We start from the raw sequence: 25,980 nt of genomic DNA on the forward strand, positions 1-25,980 counted from the left end.
TTTCCCGTCGCCGGTGAGTCCATTCTTTCTTTTTCCTTTTCGGCCGGCCATGCTCGCGCCTCCTCCCTTTTCCATAACCCTTCCACCGCACTCCCCAGGTCGTCCCGGTCACCATCTGCCGCCTTGCGCCCACGGTATGCCGTCGGACTGCCGCCGTCGTCCTCACCCCGAGGAGCCCGCCGCCGCCTCCCTCCATTGCCGTGCCCCTCGGTGAGAACTCCCCTCCCTTCTTCCTCCTTCCCCCTTCGCCGGCCGGCTCCCGTGCTGTGCACCGCCGCTCCTTGCGTCGCCGGCCGTTGCCACGCTCGTGCGCCAGCCGTGCCGCCCGACTGCCTGATCGGTCTCGGTCGATCTAGGCCGTCGGGTGTGTGCCCGCGTGGCCCGCTGCCGCCGTGGACTCGATCCACGGTAGGCCGTGCCGCTGACGTGTGGGGCCCGCCCATTTGTGGACGCGGTCCGCGCCTCACCCCTTGATGATGTCAGCCGTCCCATTTCCTTTGAGAAAATAAATAATAAATACGTCATAAATTGGTATTAATTCCAGAAATCCATTAAAATGGCTTAAAACTTCTAAAATTCATATCTAATTCATTCGAACTCCGAATTGGGCCATTCAACTTGCAAAATTCATCTAAAATTGAGCTTTACATGTTTGTTTACTTTTTATGTACTGTTTCCTTGGTTTTTATTAGAGTTTTTCCTTATTTTGCGTGCCAGCGTGTAGTTTCCGTCGTTTCGGAAGTTCGCGGTTGCAAAGAAAAGAGTTTAGAAGATTGTTTTGAAGAAGCAAGGCAAGTCACACATTCCCCTTGAGAATTTTGATCCTACTTTACAAATGTTTTCCCGTTTGCAAATAAATATGCATGTTTTGCTAATTACATGGGATCAGGGTTTACCTATGTGCTTGCTTGTGCCTTATTATTTGATACCTATCCTTTGTTAACCGTGGGTAATAAATCGACTAGCTCATGTTACTTATGTGACACAGCTAGAACTATATGCTTAGCCATGCTTAATTGCCACTAGCTCAGTTGATGGGATAATTGCAGTATTAGACCTTTTTAGTATCAGAATGAGCTGCGTGCTCGAGACATCTGGCCATGTTTCATGTCGTAATTATCCAACTAAAATGCGACTGAATGGTGGGCTGTGGGTGCATGGTTTTGCTGGTAGCACCCATGGCAATTAAGGTCCGGTTCGCAGGAAACCCTGGAAGACAAACAACGCTTGCCACAAGCAGGAATGGGTAACTGCCTGACTTGAAGTATAGCTTTCCTCTGGCTGACGTTCCTAGGCAAGGGTGGGCGTGATGGAGTTGGGTCGGCTGGGGTGTCTGATTGATCGGCTTCCGGATTCACCGTGGCATGAGAGGGGACTGCCCGCTGCCTTGTGAGGAGTGGGGGTGAAACCTGAGGTGTGGTGTGATTGGTCAGAGGGAGTTATATGAAGGGTCTTGTCACAATCACTCGACGTGGTGACGTGTGCATCATGGGCACATGATGACGAGGTGACATGCCGGTGGATTGTGTCTTGTGGGTACAGCTGTGCACCTCTCGCCAGAGTAAAACTATTCGAATAGCCGTGCCCGCGGTTATGGGCGATCGACCAGATTCACTGTGATTAGTCTCACACTTAATAAATCGACCCAATGCACTGTAGTTCAAATGGGTTGGTTGGGCCTGTTCAACATGGTGCAGCGTTGATCAGTGGAGATTTAATATTACCTTAATTACTCAATTTTTTTACTGTTTGCTCAATAAAATGTTTTACAACTACCTTTATGCAAATAGCCACAAACCCCTCTTTGTATCCCCTTGCACGTCTGCATCATTGGTGTGGCTTGCTGAGTACGGTGGTTGTACTCAGCCTTGCTATTATTCCCCCTTTTCAGAAGTGTAGTGCTTCTGAGTTGAAGATAGAGCTAGAGGACCAAGGCTCAGAGCCCAGTTGAGTTTTGCCTGTGGAGTGGAGCTGAAGCCCCGCTAGGATTGCCTTTTTTCGCTGCTGCTGCTTTCTTTTCGGTGTGAGGACTAAGTGCCTCTTCTGTAAGTATTTTACGTTTTATTTACGTTTGGAACTATTTATTATTTGTCGTTTTGTGTATCCTGGCTGGTCCTGGACAGGGATTTAATACAGAAAATAGTCTGGAAATTTGGGCTAAATTTCTAGGCGTGACAGGTATCGGGTAAATCATGTTGCTAGATTAGATTAGTTTAGACATCTACCACCCTAAAAATCAATCAAGGGCTTGATTGTCTAGATATTATGTTTCTTTTCATACTTAGTGCTACATCAGTTAAGTTTGATCTACTAAGTCGTGTTTAGAACCACAATCTCTAGCCTGTTTTTTGATTGTCAATAAGGGTTTCATCGGGGTTTCAGCCGATGAGTTATCTGGACGTTGCATCGGCTTACAAGGATTACATACAAGTTGGATTTAGCCGATGGCAACAAAGATTTTACTGTTTAATCTAAATTGATTGGATTTTATGACATCGGACCTCCAACCGATGTATGCTTTAACCTTCGGATCAGTGCTTATTCTATCATGTCATTGTTAGACGATTGGTTTCTATTGGATTATATTATTGTTATGTTATATCATCATTAGCCGATTACCTTTATATTGGTATTTACATCGTGTCAGAATATACATTGGACATATGGCCGATAGCTCGAAACCCTATTGCTATCGGCTGGTATCGGCATTGGCTGGAATTACTTCATCGGCTTGTCAGCTGATCGGTTATTTGATCTATTGTTTACATATCTTGTCAGTTGCAGGATCAAACTGACTGGCACGCCCATACCTCACCAAGATTTAGACCTGCACTGGAGCTAAGCAGATCTCCAAGGCCAGTGTGTGTTTTTCGCATCAACAAAACCCCATCTATCTTACAATACCATTCCCTAGATCAGTAGGTGGTACACACATGGCACAGTTGAATATCACAAGCTGACATCATTATACAAGTATTACAACATATTAATAATACAAGGATAGCGCAAGTGGGACCCAAATAGACCAAGCATGGTCTTGTTCATTACAAAATACCAAAAGAAGTAGATGAGATAGCGGAAGCGAAGCAGCGGCAATCCATCTAATTTCACAGGCAACGACTGGTGAACCTAGATTCCTACATCTCCTCAACAGCATAGCACACATATGGTCAACTCCAACTCCTTTCTAAAAGATTTAAATTAAGCAGGGGTGAGTACCAACTGTACTCAGCAAGCCGCCACTACAAAATGCATTTAGTGCACACAGGGGGTTCAAGGATGGCTTGGTTTATTTGTGTAAAGCTAGTTTTAACAATTCATTTCACAAACCTTTGACTTTGCAGTTTTAACTGAAAACAACGTTAAGTTGAAGTTGTCATTAATAATCGAGGGTTCATCCACATTTTCCAAGCCTCTCATGGTCATGTTTACCCTCGCATTCAGTTTTATATCATCATCCATATATTGACCTCCCTGCACATCGGGCAAAGTCACATATGGATTTCCATTTCTTATCTAAGCAATATTAAAACTTATGAGTCTAGTCAAGAATAGTACAAGTCTCGGCGCTCATTAACCGCGAGCACGGCTATTCGAATAGATTGATTTACTCACACTAAAGTGGATGTACGCTTTTAATCCCACACTCCGTGACGTACCCAACACATGAGCCTGGTCCTAACACATGAGACCTGTCATGGCCCGGTTTTTTAGTCATTCTCATATCGCGGCACCCGCTCCAAGGACTATGAGTCCCCATTGCACCCTGGCACACCATTCCTACCTTGAGCCGGAAGTGAGAGGAGTCCTAGCGCTCCTGGGGTCACAAATAGTTACATTACATATATAGTTAGGTGCATTTTAGGTTTTGCACGTCAACATTCATCACAACGCTGCATAAACATCATCGTTCTCATATAGAACCACCATGACTGGGGTGCCGCCCCACGAGAATTTCTTAGTTCCTCGGGTCTACCCATTAGAGAAGTACGGTCGTACTCGGTTCATTTCCTGTATAACTTCCTGACTTGGTCCTTAACTGACCAGGGTCGGCGGCTTGCCGTTTCTAGAACCACCCATATTCTATCCATGCCGCACCCAGTCAAAATTGTTTTGTTTTATTAAGTTTTCGTTTTCGCTAAAGGCTTTTGTGTCACGGGTGGCGCTCATGTCTCCACCCGTAATCCCTCAATCACTCATACCGAGTGATCTCACATCCATATGTATATAACATAAGTATGGAGTATACAGTCGTCTATATAAGCAATGCTAAGCAATGTCAATAGTTGACTGCGTATAAAAATAGACTCGGCAATAATGGATATACAGATATATGTAAAGGCAAAATATCAAGGGTGGGTTACTTTCAAGTGTAGGTACGCAGTTTATAAATAGCATGTAGTTTCATTTGTAATTAACATGTTTATAAAGATAGGATCAACATGCTCAAGGAGGGGAGCGCAGGGACTTGCCTTGCTTTTAGAATTCTATACCTTCGAGAAATCCATGTCCGATCGATATCCGGAATATCCGCTACGCCGTTAATAAGAAAGAAGCACACAAAATCCTCCAAAGGAAGTAACAACCATCACAAACTAGCACTGCCATTGGATAGATCTCGATTTTAAAAATTATGGAAGTTGAACGGAGTCCATTGGAGTCACGGTTTGCAAGATATGAATTTTTAAAGTTTAAATGTATTTATAAACCGAGGAAAAGGGATTTCTTTTATTGCGAAGGAATATTCCTCTGCGGGTCCCACTGTCAGTCTGTTGATGCGAAAAACACACACTGGCCTGGAAGATCTGCTTAACTCCTGTGCAGGTCCAAAATCTCGCTTTTAGGTTCGTGAGTGTGCTAGTTGATTTGATCCTACAATCAACAAGAATAAAGACAAGAAAAACCGCGGTTAAATCCATAAACGCGATCGGCTAGTTGCCGATGACATATCATTTATCTTCGATCGAAATGAATGAATAGAATAAAACTAAATCTACTCGATCGGCTGTAGATATTAATAACATATAATCTTTACTTCGATGCATATTTAAACTAAGTGATTGGGATAGATCGGTCGCCATGCCGAGACAATATAAATCACTTAAGTCAAAAATATATATTAAAGTACTGATTATATAGATGTTTATAGCATAGCCGATCAAATAGATCTAGCATGTATCGGCTAATACTCCGATACCACTTTATATTAAGATATTAAAACATGCAAGATATATCGAACAAGAAACCTAATATAACTTTAATGCAACAAAATCTTAATATAAATGGCAGATTTAGCATAAAAATCAAGCATATGAGATAAGAATGACTAAATCAGGTAAGATCAGCTGAAACTCCGATACTATATCTATTGATGATCATAAAACAGGCTAGATATCACAATTATAGATAGAACTTAATAGATCGAACTCAACCGATGCAGCATTAAGCATAAAGATAACTGTAAGATCTAAACAAGATGATGAAAACCTCTAAGAGATGGTAGATATACGATATAATCTAGATTAATAACGAGATCTAACTCTATCTAGATTATTGAACATGTGTTATTTGATTACATGGGTTTGGGTCATATTTATACCCGAGATACAAAATACGTCCTTGCCGGACACGACTCTTATATCTAACAAACTCTAAGATACCATAGGTCTTTGCGGCAGACTTTTGCCCAAACATATCTCCAAGGAAATTACATAAGATATCCTAATTAATCGATACAATTGCCTTTCTGAGTGCTTTATTTCCACTATGGCAATCCTTGTGAAGCACGTTGATCGATTCTAGAAACAGCTTCGGAGCCATCCCCAACAGAATCGGCTGCATCAACCATCGTCTGTCCGATCCATCTCAGCCAATGCATACTCCAGCCGATGCCTTCGCAGCCGATACATACTTTGTTCTTCGAATCTGTTGGAGGTATACCACGAAGGGCCTTCGGCTGGGCCTGCCGAAACAGAAAACTTGGGCGACAGGTTCAGACCGGAGGCAAGCGGCGAAGGTCGAAGAGGGATACCCTATGGGTGAAAACCATGGCTCGGGAGTACATGTGCTTCTTCAGACAGGGACCACGTCAGGAGGCCACATAGGCGAAGATGGTGAGGCGAAAGCCTCGGCCTAAAGGCATGGGTTTCGCCAAGGCACCAAACCCCATTGTGAGGAAGCCCAGCAGGCCGTTGCGTCCCTGGGGGGATTCGCCAAGATCAATGGGCCAAGCCATTTAGCCCAATTCAGGCCGAGGGAAGCCCAAGTAAAGGAGCATTGGCAGGGCAGTTGTCGGGACAGTTCGCCTTGCCGGGTCAAGTTCAAGGGCCTTCGCCTCAAGGTCCACCTTCACAGTTCGACCCAACTACAATGGCCCAAGCACCAACAACTTTCGCACAAACCATATCTCCAGGCCATGGAACGATCCCACAGTCAACTCAAGTCTGGAATCAATCGACGTCAGATCCAGCTTCGGCGATGCAAGTCACTTCAACAGACCAGTAGAACCAGGCAATGTTGTTCGGTGCAGTACATCAATCGCTGCCTGCAGCTCAACCACAACTACAAGCCATGGCCTCGCCATTCGCACTCCCACACCCACAATATAACTGGCCCGCTCAGCAAGGGGCTATGATCAAGCCGGGAGTCGAAAAGGGTTTGCCTCTCAGCTGGGGAATTAAGAATCACCCCATCCCACCCAAGTTCAAGTACCCTCCAGTGGCACGGTATTCGGGAAAGACAGATTCGAAAGAGTTCTTGTCTATCTACGAATCTGCAATCGAGGCTGCTCATGGTGATGAGAACACCAAGGCGAAGGTAATCCACCTAGCTCTCGACGGCATAGCGAGGTCTTGGTATTTCAATCTACCTGCTAATAGCATTTACTCATGGGAGCAATTGCATGATATTTTCGTCCTTAACTTTCGAGGTACCTACGAGGAGCCGAAAACTCAGCAAGACCTTATGGGAATTCGCCAAAGGCTAGGGGAATCGACAAGGGAGTACATACGCCGGTTCTCGCAGGCCCGGTGCCAAGTGCAAGATATAACCGAAGCATCCATCATCCACGCAGCTTCGGCTGGCCTGCCCGAGGGCGAACTCACAAGAAAACTCGCGCGCAAGGAGCCCAAAACACTTGAGCATCTCTTTCGCATCATTGACGGGTATGCTCAAGGTGAAGAAGATAACAAGCGAAGACAGGAGATACAAGCCGAATACGACAAGGCAGCTGTGGCTACAACAGCCACCATGCAAGCTAGCACTCAAGTTCAAGTCCAAGCTCAAGCCACGGTTTCGACACCCGCCCAGGTTCATCCAGCACCTCTAGCAAAGCAAGTACCGCATCAAAAGCCGAACCAAGCACCAATGACATGGAAGAAGTTCAGGACCAAACGAGCTGGGAAAGCCGTGATGGCGGTCGAAGAGGTACGAGCCCTTCGCAAGGAGTTCGACACCCAGCAAGAAGTCGGGCAACAACAACCCTTCCGTAAGAAGATCAAGAAGGACCTGTACTGCGCCTTTCAAGGATGCTCTTGCACATGACCGAGCAGTGTTGAAACATTCGACAACAAGGCAACGCTCAAGCGCCAAGGCAGCAGCAGCTGAGGTCGAAGAGGTACCGCGCGAAGCGGCCACGAACCAGGCACCTCAGGCAGAACAGCACCAAGATGTGCAGCGAAGAGTGATCCAGGTTGTTGGCGGATGGCATGAGGCCCTTCGACCAAGTCTGCCGAAACCCGTGGCGAAGGCTATGGAGCAAGAACGGCGTGAGGCGAAGAGTCGTACGAGTGCCTTGCCGGGCCAGAGGCGTCTCAGGCGAAGGGTGCAAGGCGAAGACTATCCGCCGAAGGAAGACGACTTCGCCATGACAAGTTCGCCCCCGTGAGGGCCGAAGAAGCCTTTCCGGCCCATCAAGCCTAGGGGCTATAGGGCCGGCGATCGCCTAACGGCCCATCAGGAGCCCACGAGCCCCTATAACATTATGTACCCCTGTAAATGTCCCTTTCGTAAAGGTAATCATGTAAATTCCCCTGTACAACCTAAACCCTAGTACTAAGATCCTGTAATGGGGCTATAATTAGTCCCCTAGGGCCATGTAATGGGGGGATCGAAAAGAAAAGAATTCAGAAATTCAATACACTTTGTTTCCTTCCAACAACTGTTGAGTAACCACGTCTTTCGACGTACGCAGTTGTCATTTCGACAACAGCTGGCGCCGACCGTGGGGACCTCCGAGCGAAACCACTAAGAGCGAATGCCACCGAAGAGGGTCGTGAAGGAGAAGGTTGTTAGGCGGAAGGAAAGCGACGCCGGACCGGACATGGCCGCCGAGGAAGGAGTAGAGCCTTCGGCGCCTGTGGCCGAAGATGGAGGAGGACAAGCGCCATCACAACCGCCTTCGGCCCCTGCAACCTCCGTGCAAGTGCCGAACGCGGCCGACGTGGCGAAGGCGGCTGCGGCGGCAAGGGCACTCCAGACCAGGGCAGAGATCCTTTCGACAAGCCAACTGGTGGTGCCCTAAGCCGCTCCATCGCAGCCGGCAGCGGCCCCAACTGCGCTCGCTGTTGTGCAGGCCCAAGTCAGCCCTGATCCCGAAGCACAAGCCGAAGCCGACATGGAAGCCATGCGGCGGAACATGACACGGCTCCATGACATGCTTCGCCAAATGCAAGAACAACAACAAGCATACGAGGCGGCAAGGCGGACCAAGGCCACGTCGGCTCCAATCCTTCAGTATTCGGCAGGTTATGTCCCATCTCAAGTCCATCCGCAAGTGACGACCCAGCCCTTTCCGCCACAAGCCGCACAGGCGCTGGTGTACTTCACCGGGCAGCAATCGGCCGCAGCAGTGCATTCGGCCCCTCACGTGCAACTGCAAGCCCAACCAGTCGCTGCCCAAGTACACCATCAACCACCTGTCCAAGCGCCACAAACAGTGGCGGAAGGGGCTTCGGCTCTGCAGGCGCAACTCCAAGCTTTCCTTCAGCAACTCAACCAACCCCATTGCATTTCAAGTACAACCCCATCGGGCCACCCGGAGGGGAATACAAGTCAAGGTGCGCCTAATTGGTTGCCACCGATTCAGCCGGGCCTGGGAGTTTCGCCATGGAATCAAGGACCGCAGTTCGACTTCGTCAACGCTGCTCAGGCACCAACTCCAGGCTTCGGAACAAACCAAGCACCAATCCAAGCTGCCACGACGTGGTCACAGCCAGTTTTTGACCCATCCATGGCGGCTCTGCAAGTACCTCCAGTTGGAGCCGGGCAATCGAATGCCATGGCACAACCTCACGCACAAGCTGCGATTTTGCCCTTCGCCACACCGTACCCGCAGCAAAGTGCAGTAAACAGGGCGGGAGGTGAAAAGGGGCTACCGCTGAGTGGGGGAATCAAGACTCGACCAATCCCACCGCAGTTCAAGTTCCCACCTGTCCCACGCTATTCAGGCGAAACTAACCCGAAGGAGTTCTTCTCCATCTACGAGTCAGCGATCGAAGCGGTTCATGGTGACGAAAATACCATAGCAAAGGTAATATACCTCGCTCTAGACGGCATCACCCGTTCTTGGTATTTCAATTTACCAGCCAATAGCATTTACTCATGGGAGCAATTGCGCGATGTTTTTGTCCTTAACTTTCGAGGCACCTATGAGGAGCTGAAGACGCAGCAACACCTTCTCGGCATTCGCCAAAGGCCGGGGGAGTCGATACGGGAGTACATGCGTCGCTTCTCGCAAGCCCGGTGCCAAGTTCAAGACATAACCGAGGCGTCGGTTATAAACGCCGCTTCGGCCGGTCTGCTCGAGGGCGAACTCACAAGAAAAATCGCCAACAAGGAGCCACAGATGCTCGAGCACCTACTTCGCATCATTGACGGGTTCGCAAGGGGCGAGGAGGATTCCAAGCGACGACAAGCTATACAAGCTGAGTATGATAAAGCCTCTGTCGCCGCTGCTCAAGCTCAAGCACAAGTTCAAGTTGTCGAACCACCTCCCCTCTCTGTTCGCCAGTCTCAGCCGACAATCCAAGGACAGCCGCCGAGGCAAGGCCAAGCCCCCATGACTTGGAGAAAATTCAGAACAGATCGGGCGGGCAAGGCTATGATGGCTGTCGAAGAAGTGCAAGCCCTCCGCAAGGAGTTCGACGCCCAGCAAGCAAGCAACCATCAGCAGCCAGCCCGCAAGAAGGTCCGAAGAGACCTCTACTGCGCCTTTCACGGACGCTCTTCGCACACCACGAAGCAATGCCGAAACATTAAGCAACATGGCAACGCGCAAGACCCAAAGTCGCAGCAGGGAACAACTGTCGAAGCACCCCGCGAAGCAGTTCAGGAGCAAACACCCCCAGCCGAACAACGCCAAGATGCACAACGAAGGATAATCCAAGTGATTACAAGGGCCGACCCGCCAAGCCAGTTGTCCAAACGGCAGAAAAAGATGCAGATCCGTATGGTCCACAGCATCACTTCGGCGGGCGAAGGGGCGCCGCAATATCTAAACCAGCTAATTTCTTTCAGGCCGGAAGACGCAGAAGGAGTTATGTTCCCGCATCAAGATCCTTTGGTAATCTCAGTAGAGATAGCTGGTTTCGAGGTCCGACGAATACTGGTCGACGGAGGGAGTTCAGCCGACGTTATCTTTGCTGAAGCATATGTCAAGATGGGGTTGCCTACCCAAGCACTTACCCCAGCACCAGCACCACTCCGCGGTTTCGGCGGAGAAGCAGTTCAAGTTATCGGCCAAGCACTCTTGCTGATAGCCTTTGGCTCGGGGGAGAACAAACGCGAAGAGCAAATACTGTTCGACGTCGTCGACATCCCGTACAACTACAACGCCATCTTCGGCCGTGCAACCCTGAACAAGTTCGAAGCCATTTCCCACCACAATTACCTCAAGCTCAAGATGCCCGGCCCGGCGGGGGTGATAGTAGTCAAGGGGCTTCAGTCTTCGGCCGCTTCAAAAAGCGATCTAGCCATAATCAACAGGGCAGTGCACTGCGTTCAGACCGAACCGCATGAATGACCGAAGAACACGCCAAAGCCCACCCCTCACGGCAAGATAACAAAAGTGCAGATTGATGACGCCGACCCCACAAAGCTCGTATCACTGTGGGCGAAGAAGAAGTTGAGAGTATCCTAGAGGTGCTAAAAAGAACATCGATATCTTCGCCTGGAGCCCTGACGAGGTGGGGGGTGTCCCGGCGGATCTCATCATGCATCACCTAGCAGTCAAGCCGGACATTAAGCCAAGAAAACAAAAGTTGCGCAAGATGTCTGCCGATCGCCAAGAAGCGGCGAAAGCCGAAGTACAAAATTGCTCAAGGCAGGGGTTATCCAAGAGATTGACCATCCGGAGTGGTTGGCAAATCCAGTGCTAGTGCGGAAGTCAAACGGCAAATGGCGCATGTGTGTCGATTTCACAGACCTGAACAAAGCATGTCCGAAAGACGACTTCCCCTTGCCGCGAATCGACCAGCTCGTGGATTCAACAGCTGGATGCGAGCTCATGAGTTTCCTGGACGCATATTCCGGTTACCACCAGATCCACATGAACCCGCTCGACATCCCCAAAACATCCTTCATCACTCCATTCGGCACATTTTGTCACCTCAGGATGCCTTTCGGCTTAAGGAACGCAGGAGCAACTTTCGCCAGGCTGGTGTACAAGGTCCTTGGCAAGCAGTTGGGACGGAATGTGGAAGCTTACGTCGACAACATCGTCGTAAAATGTCGCAAGGCTTTCGACCATGCGACCGACCTGCAGGAGACATGGCATAAGGCTGAATCCGGAGAAGTGCGTTTTCGGCGTCCGCGCAGGCAAGTTGTTGGGTTTCCTTGTTTCCGAAAGAGGCATCGAGGCGAATCCCGAGAAAATTGATGCCATCTAGCAAATGAAGCCTCCGTCAAGCGTACATGAAGTACAAAAGCTTGCAGGCCGAATTGCGGCACTCAGTCGATTCCTCTCAAAGGCAGCCGAAAGAGGTTTGCCCTTCTTCAAGACCCTCCGGGGCGCAGGAAAGTTTAATTGGACACCAGAGTGCCAAGCAGCATTCGACGAGCATACCCGAACAAAAGAGCAAAAGGTTAATTGCGAAACGTAAAAAAAAGGGAAGAGGAAAACGAAGAAGGAAGAAAAGGCATACCCGAACCGCCAAACTTTTAATGGTGGAACACCCCTCGTCGAACTCATTAAGTTCGGTGAATAGGCTCGGGGTGCCGGCGGGCAAGACAAGATTGCTTACTCCCTCCACAAAGGGAATAAGGTCCGCCCGGGTCTCGAAGTCACCAGGGGCGAAGTGGGGCGCCGCAAGGGAATACTCCGAGGCAGATGCTTCGGCGGCCGCACACTTCCCCTTCGTCTTGACCAGCGGCGAAATAGCTGGCTCGCGCACAGGGCTCCCGAAAACCCTCGCCGCAGCCGACACGATCCGATCGGCGGAGGCGGAAGCCCCGGCGGCGGCGCTACCGCCTGCCCCAGCAACCTCGAGCGGAGCAAGGGGAGCAGTCGAAAAGTCCAAACTACGGCCAGCAGGTGAAGTCGGAGTCTCGTCAGAAGACTCGTCGTCGCTGAAAACGCGAGCGATGTCGACGAGTCCCTTCTATTTTGAGATCTTGACCAGACCTCCTTTCGCCGCCTTGCCCGACGAGAACGCAACTAGGGCCTTCGCCCCTTCCAAATCCTTTCGTCGAAGGGGGGAGCTGTTCGACTCCACCCCGATCTCGTTGTGACCTGGACTTGGGGTAGGAGAGTAGCCGGGGGTGTCGACGCGGTCTTCGATCGCCTCGTTCGTGGCCTTATCAGCCACAGCCTCCACCTCCTCTTCTTCCTCTCCTTCCTCCTTGCCGTCACGTTTTTCGGCATCATCCTCGTCGTCGGCGTCGGAGTCTGACGAAGCAGGAACCCTTCGCTTCCTAGGGGCAAGCTTCACTTGTCCACGCATCTGCTTTCGCGAAGGCCCTGCATCGTCGTCGGCTTTTTGTGGATTCGCCCGGGGAGGTAGTTCGTCGTTGTAAACCCGGTTCGCCCGCCCAGCCGCTTGTCGTGTTAGCAGCTGGCTATACTCGACGACCGAAACGTCGCCGATCATCCTGCGGGCTTCGGCTTCAGCCTGGTCGAGGGTCGATACTGCAAAAGTAAAGGGTGTAGCTGCGTTAAAGGTCAGACAAGGCAAAATAACAAAGCACAGGAGTGTATAGCAAAAGAACGGTCTTACTGTTCGTCCCCTCAGGAAGAACCAAGTTCAGCAAACCGTCAGCCTCTTTGCATTGCTTGACCGTGACTTGCCATGACTGGGAGAGGGGAAAGATGCGAAGCAAACAGAACTCCTCCACCAAGTCAGGGCTTTTGCCGAGTCAGAACCACCTGCGAAGGGGATGGTGTGATAGAACCACCTCGCCATCCAATGGCGGTCCCACTTCGACATGGCAGCGTTCACCGGCCAGAGATCGGACCGCTCGGGGCGAACGTTAAAGTTCACGCTCCCGAACACTGTCTTCTTCATTCCAGCCGGGGTAATTGTCACACCCTAAAAATTTCAAATATATAAATTGTTGTTTAATTGGAATTATTAGAATTGATTTTAAAAGCCTAGAAGAGAAGATCTAATTTTAAATAATAAATTCCAATATAAAATGGGGCTAGATAAAATTTTATTAAATACTTTGCTTAATTCTATAATTCCTAGATTTTTCTGGGATTTATTTGAGCTAAGGAAGTATTTTTAATAAATGGAATTGCATTTCATGAATAATTTAAATGGAAAAAGGTTTTTAAAAGTCTCTTTTGGCTTTGGGCCGAAAGTCGGCCCAAAACCTTCTCTCTCTCCTCCTCGGCCCAAGTCGGCCCAGTCCGCAGCCGCAGCCGTCGCGCGCGCGCGTCCGCCCGCTGACAGGTGGGGCCCGCCTGTCAGACTCGTCGTCTTCCTCGCGCCGCCGCCGCCCGAAAACCTAGCGCCGCGCCGCCGTCGTCTCTTTCCAAATCCGGCCGATCCTTTCCGTTTCCGGTGAAATCAATAAAGGGGAAATGATCTTCTCGATCTCCTCTACCTTTTCCCTTTTGGAACTTCGGCTAAAACCGTTTGGAAAGCGGAGGATTCGATCTCGAATCGGATCGGTCTCTCTCCTCCGAACCCTAGACTTTCCTTCTCGTCGCCGGCCGCCGTGGGCCTTCGCCGCCGTGTTCTTGCCCCTATAAAAGGATCCCCGGTGTCTCCGCTACCCGTCGCCACCCTCGCCTTCGCCTCTCGTCGTCCGTAGAGCCCTAGCGCCGTGAGTCCTCGCGCCGCCGTCGTCGCCGCCGCTCCAGCCGTGCGCCGCCGTCGCTCCAGTCGTCGCCGTCGCTCGGGAAGGCCGCCGTCGTGGTTGCCGTCGCGTCGCCGTCCTCGTCCGCCCCTTCGCCGTCGCTGTCGATCACCGGAGCATCGTCGCCGTCGTCAAGCCGGAGGTCGCTGCCGTTTCTTCCTCGTCGCCGACGTCGTCCGGTCATCGTCTGCCGTCGCTTTGGTCGTCGGTGAGTTCGCCGTGCCGTCCGCTACCCGTAGGTGCTCTCCGTTCGCGCCGCCACGCCGTCGTTCGCCGGCGAGCTCGCGCGGTTCGGTCGCCGCCGGAGATGACGTCACCGCCGACGTCATCGATGCCGTCCGCCGTGATCCGGCCGTGGACCGGTCGATCTCGACCGTTCGTTTTGGATGGATCGATCTCGGCCGTCCGTTCCTGTGAACCGTCGCCGTGCACCCGGTCCACCGCTAACCCTAGCCGCTGACGCAATAAATCCTCTTTTCCTTTTCAAAAATAATTCATTATTGCGTCATAATTCAATTAAAATCCATATAAGTGTTTTAATCCGATTTAATCTTTAAAAATTCATAACTAATTCATCTTAGCTCGGATTTAGTTGGTTCAAGTCTCTAAATTTTTCTAAAATTGAGATCTACATGTTAAAAATATCCACATGTACTGTTCATGCTTGTTTAGGTGCTGTTTTGGTGTTTTGCTCTTTTCTGTTTAGATTTCGACGTTTCCGGAGAGTCCGTTTTCGCAGGAGAAGAATTTGAAGAGTTCCAAGGCCAGCAAGGCAAGTCACACAGATCCCAAACAACCCCTTTGAGCATGTTGATCCCGTTTAAAGCTATTGTTTCTATTCAACTATTGCATTTATTTTCGAATGTCATTGGGTGGAATTAACCTATTGTTTGTTATAGCCCTTTTGTTCTTGATTACTTTATTCCTTGATACCTTGGGTTATTATAAATTGACTAGTTGAGCTTTATATATTGGTTCAGCTAGATATTAGATGTGATTGCTTAGCCATGCTTAGAAACATTAGCACACTATTGGGATAACTTATGACTCCCTATTATTTAATGATGGCTTAATGATGACTCATGATGGTTAATCATGATTGGTAAATTAATTAATTTGCCAACTAAAACCTGATAATGGTGGGTTGTGAGCACATGGTTTTGATGGTCGTGCTCATGACAATTAAGGACCGGTTCACGAGTTTCGGTTGTGAAACATTAACCGTGCCAACCACAAGCCAGCGTGGGCAACGGCTTTACCTTTTGTATAGCATAGTTCATTGCGGGGCACCAGACTGAGAAGTGGCGGAGATAAGCCCACGGGGGTCGCTGGGGAGTCCATGCCTTGTTTATAAGGGGGTGATTATGATCCAGGAACGGTGCGCTGTGGTGGATTGTGTTGTGCGAGGGGTACTGTCACAGCTCCTTTCTGAGGTACCGTGGTGGTATCAAGGCGCATGGTGACATGTCGTGGGGCTGTGTCTTGTGGGTACAGTGGTACACCTCTGGTCAGAGTAAAACTATTCGAATAGCCGTGCCCGCGGTTATGGGCGGGTCTAACAATGTCTTTCGTGATTAGTCTCATACCTCTCATCATAATAAAAGGATACTATGACTGGTAATAATTTGATTAGCTCCTGGTTTGGAATGGTATATTCCTGGTTTGGAGATAGAACTGTGCAGCCGGGATTGGTTGTTCAGAATGGTTGGGCCTATGCAACAGGGTATGTTGTATAGCGTTGGAATAATATTGTTTAATTATTACTCAACTGTTTTACTAAATTCTGAAATGTTTATTAAATGCTGTTTATGCAAATGAAACCCTATTATGCCATCCTTTGTTATCCTGTGCACTTGCATATTTGCTGCGTGGCTTGCTGAGTATGTCATATACTCACCTTGCAATCATTCATCAGAGGAGGAGTTCTACAGTGATGCTGATGGTGTGGAGGATTAGGTGTAGCCCTGGTCAAGCTGCCTGTGGAGTGGAATCGTCTGCGCCGTTTATCTTATTTTCCACTGCTTAGATCTTTATTGATTGAGAGGAACTATCTACCTCTGTAATGACATTTTATTCGCTTATTAGTTAGAGTAATAATTGTACTCTATTATCAATTTGTTATTGTGTGCCTCGGCTGATTCCTGGACGAGGGTTCGCGCATATGTAAGCGTTTGGAATTTTGGATAGAAATTCCGGGCGTGACAAGTTGGTATCAGAGCCTCCTTGACCCTAGGTTATGCCAAATGGTTACCCATAGAAGCCCTCTAAAAATATTGGAAAAATAGAACTATTCTCCTTTCTTTCTCTTTTAATTGAACCAAACAAATGGCACATGCAGTTTATAATTCCTTTAATTGTTCTCATTTAAAAATTTATTTATTATTAATCCTGTGCTATTAGTACCGTACATCTATTACCGTACTAATGGCTCATTTACCAGCAAAAGTTTTACAACATTATTTTATCTTGTTACAATGAAATAAATTTAGCAGGTTGATTTTATAACTTTTCTTGTATGTTGAAACCTGTTGTTCAAAAGTGCAAAATTTGTGATCCTGTTTCCAACTGTTTCAACTTATCTTGCAAGCTTGGTTTACCTTATTTACTTATCTTTTACTTTGGTTTTCTAAATTTATTCAAATTAATCCAAAAACTTGTGCTATTAATTGGACAAACGTCTTAACTCCCTCCTTTCACTTGTCTTTAGATGCCGCACTACAAGCCTGAGTACTTGTTTGGTGTTGAGGGATTTGTCCAGGAGTTGCGTACGATGTCCTTTGCCATAGGATTTGGGACTGCCCCTATGTATGCCCAGATTCCTCATGATCGGGATGAAGAGAAGTGTCGAGTCAAAGCCACCTTAAACAGTAATAGTGAAGATATCCCATCAGTGATGTTCGAAGCTGGAGGGGGAAATTATATTCATGCATGTCAGGAGGTGGCAAGGATCGCCATACGAGAGCTCCGTGATCGCTACAGTGATCAGTTGGCCGACACTGAGTATCGCTACCATCCTCGCCAACCCCAGGGAAGTGACCGTGGCAGCTACCTTGAGACTGAGGGGATTGAGAATGATGCTACCACAAGGCATTTGGTTGAAATGCTGTGGGCTATGGATGAGACCCGCGTGGAGGTTGTGCTAGCAGCACAAGATCGTGAAGACCGGAATCGTGGAAAGATTTGCAAGCTAGAAGACAAGGTGGATCGTTTGGAGAAAGAACTAGCCGCATTGAAGGGGGAAGCACCGCCACAGAAGGCCAGGGTTCGTCTTACCGCAAGGAAGAGAGCTCTATTCGTCCCTCGCTACCAATTGGCGCCAAAGGTCCGTGTGGTGGAGAAAGAAGTTACCCCAGCCCTAGCAGATCCTCCGGTCGTCAATATAAGTGATGATGAAGGAGAAGAATCGAAGCGCACCCATTCAAAGGTCGAGTGGGGAGCCACTCAAGATGATGAAGACGAGCCGAACGAGCCTTCAATCAACTCCGATGCCCGGAAGACCTAGAGTTCCTTGTCAAGCCGTTGTCCTAGATCGTTGTGTTAGTTTGCTTGTTTTAAGTTTGGTTGTGTGTGTGGGTCCTGCATGTGGTTTACATCAGTGGTGGGATGTAAGTGCATGCGTTTGTTTGCTTTCGAGTGTTAGGTAGTTGGTGAGTTTAGTGGTGTGAGAGAGTCTTCAGTTTTGTAATAATGAAACTCAGTTAAGATCAATAAAAGTTAAGTTAGTGGGAAAATTAATTCTCTGTCCTAAGTAGTTTTTCCCGGTTTCTCTTCCTGTGCTCTTGCCTGTGCCAGATGGTGCTCACTCGCAGCAACGGGAATGGCCCCAACAACAACAACAACAACAACAACAATGGAGAGAATCCCACACTTGCTCAAGTCCTGGCTCAACAGGCACAGCTTATGAACATGATGATGCAGCAACTCCAGAATCAGCAGAATCAGGGAAATAACCACGCACCTCCCCAGAACAAGTTAGCAGAATTTCTTCGTGTGAGGCCGCCCACTTTCTCTAGCACCACTAATCCTGTGGAAGCTGGTGATTGGCTGCACGCCATAGAGAAGAAGTTGGATTTGCTTCAGTGCACTGATCAGGAGAAGGTCTCATTTGCATCACACCAACTGCATGGCCCTGCCTCTGAGTGGTGGGATCACTTCCGCCTTAACAGGACTACTGCTGAACCTATCACTTGGCTTGAATTCACCGCTGCTTTTCGGAAGACGCATATACCATCGGGAGTGGTGTCTCTCAAGAAGAAAGAATTTAGGTCGCTCACCCAAGGGTCTCGCACGGTCACCGAGTATCTGCACGAGTTCAATCGTCTGGCTCGTTATGCTCCAGAAGATGTGCGCACTGATGAAGAGCGCCAGGAGAGGTTCTTGGAAGGACTTAATGATGAGCTTTCTTACCCACTCATGACTGGGGATTACCATGATTTCCAGAAGTTAGTGGATAAGGCTATTCGTCAGGAGGACAAGTACAACCGCATGGAGCAGAAAAATGTCGGATTGCTCACTTCAAGGCACAACAAGGGAATAGTCAGAGGCCGCGCCTTACTTTAGGACCCCAGTCCATGCCACAAGGAGGTTCTTCGTCTGTTGTTCGTCCGCAGCGTCAGTTCTTCAACAACAATGCTGGCAACAACATCCGAAATCAAGCTCCACGTCCTATGGCAGCTCCAACACAACAACAGCCTGCCAAGAAGGAGCAAGGCAGCAAGCCCGGAGTATGCTTCAACTGTGGTGAACCAGGACATTACTCTGACAAGTGTCCGAAGCCCCGACACGTGAAGGTTGCCCCTACCTAGAGTAACTTTACCGCACCTACGCCAAAGGCCCGTGTCAATCATGTTGCTGCTGCAGAAGCTCAAGGTGCTCCAGATGTAATTTTGGGTACGTTCCTTGTTAACTCAGTCCCTGCAACAGTGCTTTTTGATTCTGGTGCTACACATTCATTTTTATCTATGAGTTTTGCGGGAAATCATGGGATGGAAGTAGAAGATCTTAGACGTCCTTTGATGGTTAGTACCCCGAGTAATCAAGTACTCTCTTTGCAACGTAGCCCCTCTGTCAGAATAGAAATTCAAGAAGTGCCATTTTTGGCCAACCTTATCTTGTTAGAATCCAAAGATCTTGATGTCATCCTAGGGATGGACTGGTTAGTCAGGTATAAAGGTGTGATAGACTGTGCCAACAGAAAAGTAACTCTCACCAGCAATGATGGTCGAGTTGTAACAGTTCATGCACTGTCCTCTGAGTCTTTAAGGTCAAGTCTGAACCAAATAGCTTTGGAAGAGATTCCCGTAGTACAGGAATACCCGGACGTGTTCCCGGACGATTTACCTGGTATGCCGCCTAAGAGAGATATTGAATTCAGAATAGATCTGATACCCGGAATAACTCCGATCCATAAGAGACCTTACAGAATGGCAGCCAATGAGTTGGCAGAAGTCAAAAGGCAAGTCGACGATTTGCTTCAAAAGGGATACATCAGACCGAGTTCATCTCCATGGGGAGCTCCAGTTATTTTTGTGGAAAAGAAAGATCATACCCAGAGGATGTGTGTGGACTATCGTGCATTAAATGATGTGACTATCAAGAATAAGTACCCGCTGCCCAGAATTGATGATTTGTTTGATCAGCTCAAAGGTGCCACCGTTTTCTCCAAGATAGATCTTCGATCAGGGTATCACCAGTTGAGGATTAAAGAAGAGGATATACCTAAGACGGCTTTTACCACTAGGTATGGATTGTTCGAATGTACTGTTATGTCTTTTGGACTTACCAATGCCCCCGCTTTCTTCATGAACTTAATGAATAAGGTGTTTATGGAATACCTAGACAAGTTCGTGGTGGTCTTTATTGATGACATTCTTATCTACTCCCAAACAAAAGAAGAGCATGAAGAACATCTTCGTCTTGCACTAGAGAAGCTGCGAGAACATCAGTTGTATGCCAAGTTTAGCAAATGTGAATTTTGGTTGTCTGAAGTAAAGTTCCTTGGTCACGTCATATCAGCCGGAGGAGTTGCCGTTGATCCTAGTAATGTGGAATCCGTAACCAACTGGAAACAACCGAAGACAGTTTCAGAGATTCGCAGTTTCCTGGGTCTTGCAGGTTATTACCGGAGGTTCATAGAGAATTTCTCCAAGATTGCTAAGCCCATGACACGACTGCTTCAGAAGGATGTAAAGTACAAGTGGTCAGAAGAATGTGAGCAGAGTTTTCAAGAGCTGAAGAATCGCTTAACATCAGCTCCTATTTTAATTTTACCTGATCCAAAGAAGGGTTTCCAAGTGTATTGTGATGCATCTAAGCTTGGCTTAGGTTGTGTTCTGATGCAAGATGGGAAGGTGGTTGCCTATGCATCTCGTCAGTTACGCCCGCATGAGAAGAACTACCCTACTCATGATCTTGAGTTGGCTGCAGTGGTTCATGCATTGAAAATTTGGCGTCATTATCTTTTCGGTACTCGTACAGAGGTGTACACCGATCACAAGAGTTTAAAGTATATCTTTACTCAGCCAGATCTGAACATGAGACAATGGAGGTGGTTGGAATTAATTAAGGATTATGACATGGGAATTCATTATCACCCGGGAAAGGCTAATGTTGTAGCAGATGGTCTTAGTAGGAAAGGTTATTGCAATGCTACGGAAGGACGACAGTTGCCATTGGAGTTATGCAAGGAATTTGAAAGATTAAATTTGGGAATTGTTAGTAGAGGTTTTGTTGCAGCCTTAGAAGCAAAGCCTACTCTAATTGATCAAGTTAGAGAAGCTCAAATTAATGACCCCGATATTCAAGAAATTAAGAAGAATATGAGAAGAGGAAAAGCTATCGGTTTCTTGGAAGATGAGCAAGGAACTGTATGGTTGGGCGAGAGAATCTGCGTCCCAGACAACAAAGGTTTAAAAGATGCAATCCTGAAGGAAGCTCATGATACTTTGTACTCCATTCACCCTGGTAGTACCAAGATGTACCAGGATCTCAAGGAAAGATTTTGGTGGGCAAGTATGAAGCGTGAAATCGCAGAATACGTAGCAGTATGTGATGTTTGTCAGCGAGTCAAGGCAGAACATCAGAAGCCCGCAGGTTTGCTGCAGCCTTTGAAGATTCCTGAATGGAAGTGGGAGGAAATCGGTATGGATTTCATCACTGGTCTACCCAGAACATCATCAGGCCACGACTCTATTTGGGTGATAGTCGACAGACTTACCAAAGTGGCTCATTTCATTCCAGTAAAGACAACATATTCCGGAAGTCGGTTGGCGGAATTGTATATGGCAAGGATTGTGTGCTTGCATGGTGTCCCTAGGAAAATAGTGTCTGATCGAGGTAGTCAGTTTACTTCACAGTTTTGGAAGAAGCTTCAAGAAGAGATGGGTTCTAAGCTGAACTTTTGTACTGCTTATCATCCGCAGACAGACGGACAAACCGAAAGGGTAAATCAGATTTTGGAGGACATGTTGAGAGCTTGTGCTTTAGACTTCGGTGGAAGTTGGGATAAGAATTTACCTTATGCGGAATTCTCGTACAACAACAGTTATCAAGCTAGTATTCAGATGGCTCCTTACGAAGCGCTGTGTGGTCGGAAGTGCCGCACTCCGCTTTTGTGGGATCAAACGGGAGAACGTCAGGTTTTTGGGACTGATATCCTAAGGGAAGCAGAAGAAAAGGTAAAAATCATTCAAGAAAGATTGCGTGTGGCCCAGTCCCGTCATAAGAGTTATGCCGACAGTCGTCGTAGAGATCTAAGTTTTGATGAAGGAGATTATGTGTACCTTCGTGCCACGCCTCTTCGAGGAGTTCATCGCTTCCACACTAAAGGAAAATTGGCACCGCGTTTCGTGGGACCTTACAAGATTGTCAGTAGAAGAGGAGAGGTCGCTTATCAGTTGGAGTTACCTCAATCTCTAACAGGAGTCCATAATGTGTTCCATGTGTCGCAATTGAAAAAGTGTTTAAGGGTACCAACCGAAGAAGCTAATCTTGAATAGATAGAAGTCCAAGAGGATCTGACCTATATTGAGAAACCGATCCGTATCTTGGAAACAGATGAGAGAAGAACCAGGAATCGAGTTATCCGTTTTTGTAAAGTTCAGTGGAGTAATCACTCGGAAGAAGAATCAACTTGGGAACGAGAAGATGAATTGAAGTCAGCTCATCCGCATCTGTTCGCCAGTTCTTCCGAATCTCGAGGACGAGATTCTGTTTAAGGGGGGTAGGTTTGTCACACCCTAAAAATTTCAAATATATAAATTGTTGTTTAATTGGAATTATTAGAATTGATTTTAAAAGCCTAGAAGAGAAGATTTAATTTTAAATAATAAATTCCAATATAAAATGGGGCTAGATAAAATTTTATTAAATACTTTGCTTAATTCTATAATTCCTAGATTTTTCTGGGATTTATTTGAGCTAAGGAAGTATTTTTAATAAATGGAATTGCATTTCATGAATAATTTAAATGGAAAAAGGTTTTTAAAAGTCTCTTTTGGCTTTGGGCCGAAAGTCGGCCCAAAACCTTCTCTCTCTCCTCCTCGGCCCAAGTCGGCCCAGTCCGCAGCCGCAGCCGTTGCGCGCGCGCGTCCGCCCGCTGACAGGTGGGGCCCGCCTGTCAGACTCGTCGTCTTCCTCGCGCCGCCGCCGCCCGAAACCCTAGCGCCGCGCCGCCGCCGTCTCTTTCCAAATCCGGCCGATCCTTTCCGTTTCCGGTGAAATCAATAGAGGGGAAATGATCTTCTCGATCTCCTCTACCTTTTCCCTTTTGGAACTTCGGCTAAAACCGTTTGGAAAGCGGAGGATTCGATCTCGAATCGGATCGGTCTCTCTCCTCCGAACCCTAGACTTTCCTTCTCGTCGCCGGCCGCCGTGGGCCTTCGCCGCCGTGTTCTTGCCCCTATAAAAGGATCCCCGGTGTCTCCGCTACCCGTCGCCACGCTCGCCTTCGCCTCTCGTCGTCCGTAGAGCCCTAGCGCCGTGAGTCCTCGCGCCGCCGTCGTCGCCGCCGCTCCAGCCGTGCGCCGCCGTCGCTCGGGAAGGCCGCCGTCGTGGTTGCCGTCGCGTCGCCGTCCTCGTCCGCCCCTTCGCCGTCGCTGTCGACCGCCGGAGCATCGTCGCCGTCGTCAAGCCGGAGGTCGCCGCCGTTTCTTCCTCGTCGCCGACGTCGTCCGGTCATCGTCTGCCGTCGCTTTGGTCGTCGGTGAGTTCGCCGTGCCGTCCGCTACCCGTAGGTGCTCTCCGTTCGCGCCGCCACGCCGTCGTTCGCCGGCGAGCTCGCGCGGTTCGGTCGCCGCCGGAGATGACGTCACCGCCGACGTCATCGATGCCGTCCGCCGTGATCCGGCCGTGGACCGGTCGATCTCGACCGTTCGTTTTGGATGGATCGATCTCGGCCGTCCGTTCCTGTGAACCGTCGCCGTGCACCCGGTCCACCGCTAACCCTAGCCGCTGACGCAATAAATCCTCTTTTCCTTTTCAAAAATAATTCATTATTGCGTCATAATTCAATTAAAATCCATATAAGTGTTTTAATCCGATTTAATCTTTAAAAATTCATAACTAATTCATCTTAGCTCGGATTTAGTTGGTTCAAGTCTCTAAATTTTTCTAAAATTGAGATCTACATGTTAAAAATATCCACATGTACTGTTCATGCTTGTTTATGTGCTGTTTTGGTGTTTTGCTCTTTTCTGTTTAGATTTCGACGTTTCCGGAGAGTCCGTTTTCGCAGGAGAAGAATTTGAAGAGTTCCAAGGCCAGCAAGGCAAGTCACACAGATCCCAAACAACCCCTTTGAGCATGTTGATCCCGTTTAAAGCTATTGTTTCTATTCAACTATTGCATTTATTTTCGAATGTCATTGGGTGGAATTAACCTATTGTTTGTTATAGCCCTTTTGTTCTTGATTACTTTATTCCTTGATACCTTGGGTTCTTATAAATTGACTAGTTGAGCTTTATATATTGGTTCAGCTAGATATTAGATGTGATTGCTTAGCCATGCTTAGAAACATTAGCACACTATTGGGATAACTTATGACTCCCTATTATTTAATGATGGCTTAATGATGACTCATGATGGTTAATCATGATTGGTAAATTAATTAATTTGCCAACTAAAACCTGATAATGGTGGGTTGTGAGCACATGGTTTTGATGGTCGTGCTCATGACAATTAAGGACCGGTTCACGAGTTTCGGTTGTGAAACATTAACCGTGCCAACCACAAGCCAGCGTGGGCAACGGCTTTACCTTTTGTATAGCATAGTTCATTGCGGGGCACCAGACTGAGAAGTGGCGGAGATAAGCCCACGGGGGTCGCTGGGGAGTCCATGCCTTGTTTATAAGGGGGTGATTATGATCCAGGAACGGTGCGCTGTGGTGGATTGTGTTGTGCGAGGGGTACTGTCACAGCTCCTTTCTGAGGTACCGTGGTGGTATCAAGGCGCATGGTGACATGTCGTGGGGCTGTGTCTTGTGGGTACAGTGGTACACCTCTGGTCAGAGTAAAACTATTCAAATAGCGTGCCCGCGGTTATGGGCGGGTCTAACAATGTCTTTCATGATTAGTTTCATACCTCTCATCATAATAAAAGGATACTATGACTGGTAATAATTTGATTAGCTCCTGGTTTGGAATGGTATATTCCTGGTTTGGAGATAGAACTGTGCAGCCGGGATTGGTTGTTCAGAATGGTTGGGCCTATGCAACAGGGTATGTTGTATAGCGTTGGAATAATATTGTTTAATTATTACTCAACTGTTTTACTAAATTCTGAAATGTTTATTAAATGCTGTTTATGCAAATGAAACCCTATTATGCCATCCTTTGTTATCCTGTGCACTTGCATATTTGCTGCGTGGCTTGCTGAGTATGTCATATACTCACCTTGCAATCATTCATCAGAGGAGGAGTTCTACAGTGATGCTGATGGTGTGGAGGATTAGGTGTAGCCCTGGTCAAGCTGCCTGTGGAGTGGAATCGTCTGCGCCGTTTATCTTATTTTCCGCTGCTTAGATCTTTATTGATTGAGAGGAACTATCTACCTCTGTAATGACATTTTATTCGCTTATTAGTTAGAGTAATAATTGTACTCTATTATCAATTTGTTATTGTGTGCCTCGGCTGATTCCTGGACGAGGGTTCGCGCACATGTAAGCGTTTGGAATTTTGGATAGAAATTCCGGGCGTGACAGTAATCACCGTCTTCGAGTTCACGGTGGCAAAAAATATGGCGCCGAAGAGCTCGGCGCTGGGCTCAAACTCGGAAGTCTGGCACGCCCAGTCAAAGATGGAGATCTGAACTAGCGCCGACGGGCTCAACTGCGGAAGCTCCACCTGGAAAAGGCGAAGGATATCCGGCAACAACACGTTGCACGGAAACCGTAGCCACGCCTCAAAAAAGACGGCGAACACCACTGTCCGATTGTCGACAGGCTTCGGCACCACGGCTTTCCCCGGGGCGAAAGCCTGCCCCTCAACCAACGCCCCAGAGCTGACCAACTTCGCCAGTTCGACGTCGTCCACGAGAGAAACCCCCAAAAAGGTGGTGCTGTCATCATCAACCCGGCCGGGATCCGGTCCTTTTGCCGAAGCTGGGTTTGGCTTGCGAGGGGCCATGGCGAACGGCGTGTATGTGGTGGCGAAGGAAGAGAATGGGCAAAACACCTGAGGGGTCAA

The sequence above is a fragment of the Oryza glaberrima genome, chromosome 3 (assembly GCF_000147395.1).
Source record: "Oryza glaberrima chromosome 3, OglaRS2, whole genome shotgun sequence".
Classification (NCBI taxonomy): Eukaryota; Viridiplantae; Streptophyta; class Magnoliopsida; order Poales; family Poaceae; genus Oryza; species Oryza glaberrima.